The 1,696-nt window shown below is 33.6% G+C and overlaps 1 protein-coding gene across 2 annotated transcripts in view; it reads right to left on the bottom strand.

Moving 5' to 3' along the window:
* Positions 1-631: 631 nt before the first annotated feature.
* The window catches only part of mybphb (myosin binding protein Hb), a 16,991-nt gene continuing 15,926 nt past the window's right edge, over positions 632-1,696 (bottom strand). For both annotated transcript variants that reach the window (XM_016557971.1, XM_016557972.1), the window contains 2 exons: positions 1,355-1,396; positions 632-658 (listed from right to left, as the gene is read on the bottom strand). The gene's annotated coding sequence lies outside the window, so the exon portion shown is untranslated. The remainder of the gene's footprint in view (positions 659-1,354; positions 1,397-1,696) is intronic.

Raw genomic sequence — 1,696 nt, forward strand, 5'->3', positions numbered from 1 at the left:
TAAATAAGCACTAGGCTTTAGGTTTCTCTGACAGGAACCCTGAGAATTTGAAAATGAACATCACGCATAGCATATAGTCCTTTCAAAGTCTTTGCATTCTCACAGACACATATATCTTAATGCGTGTGTGTGTGTGAACTTTAGTAACCCGACCCGTCTGCTCTCAGTTGAGTTTCCACTGGTTGGGAAGGTGTCTGTGTCATAGTAAGAAATAATGAATATCACCCTATTCAGTCTTCCGAGGCTCCACTGCAGACAGTGTTTAGCGTCACTCGGCCTGCTGAATCATGAACGTTTCTGAAAATGTTACATTCGGTGCACTGACATTAAGACAAATGACAAAAGACATCATGTGGGTGAAAGGCTAATATTTAATTGAATTGAACAAACACAAATGTTGGTCCGGATGGGACTTGATCCGAGTTACATCACTGGACTCAGTCAGGGACGAGTATGTGAGGCGATACACAGACAAGAATCAATACATGCAGGCAGCTGCTGATGTAAATGTCCATATAATAAATATATGTGCTTTTTCATAATTGTGAGGCCAAGCATTAAATTATGAAAAAGGAAAAAAAATTCTATTTTAATATATATTTTTATTTCATATGTACATGATTTTTTTTTCTCATCAGCAAAATACGTCTTCACAGTCCTACAAAAGTGAAAGAAAGAGTAAAATTAGTAATAACAAAATTACATACGGCATATCAGTTGAACTGCATATTAATGCACCAAGTTGCTTTGAATCAGGGATATCATCGTTAACTAAAACTGAACTAAAATAAATAAGATATAAAAAAACAAAAAAACGTCTTATTTTAGCTAGTTGCCAAGGTAACATTTCTCCTTTCTATTTAAAGTTGAAGTACTAAAATAACTACAACTAAGTTAAAAATTCTAAAAATGACAAAATTTTAAACTAAAGTGAAACAAAACCAATAAAATCAAATTAAACATATTAAAAACTATAATAGTATATCAATGATACTAAATTTTCATTGAACTATATAAATTGTTATTGAACTATATTCCTTGGCAGAATACGTGTTTATTTGTCTTTTTATTAATAATAAAATTACGTATTTACATACTTAACCATTATAAAATGGGAGGAAAAAATAAAATAATAATAATTATAAATAATAAAAATGAAAAGACACCAGTGTTCCACAAATGTGTAAATAAAAAAATAATTAGAATAAACTATTCTTCCGCCAACAAACAGTATATCAACTTGCTGCATTAATATATGATTCAACTGATACATTGTTGAAGCATATACTTTTTATAATAGTTTTGAAAGTGGCTTAATAGAATGATGTTAGAACATTCTGGAATGAGTTCTCACCTTTTGAGAGGGATCCCACATTTTTCTATTCCTTATTTGGGACTAGAGTGCATGCAAAGAGGAAGAACAAGGAACAGGTGTCAGTCGGCCTGAAATAGTTCTAACACTCCAATCAACATAAACTCTGTTTTGCTGTGTGTTTTCTGTGGTGAGATTTAGCAGTAGATGTCTTTGGACTCTAATCATGGTCTAACGGTGCACAGTCAGGCAGATGTAATTTAGTCTCTCCGGTGGTACACGTATAGAGTCATAACGAGTTTAACTTATGGGGAATTGCCACTCGGACACTTCCAGCAGCAGGGGCCGCAATCTCCAAGTTTAGAGTTCCCCATGCAAGGTCGG

The sequence above is a fragment of the Sinocyclocheilus rhinocerous genome, unplaced genomic scaffold, assembly GCF_001515625.1.
Source record: "Sinocyclocheilus rhinocerous isolate Xijiao unplaced genomic scaffold, SAMN03320098_v1.1 scaffold1488, whole genome shotgun sequence".
NCBI lineage: Eukaryota > Metazoa > Chordata > Actinopteri > Cypriniformes > Cyprinidae > Sinocyclocheilus > Sinocyclocheilus rhinocerous.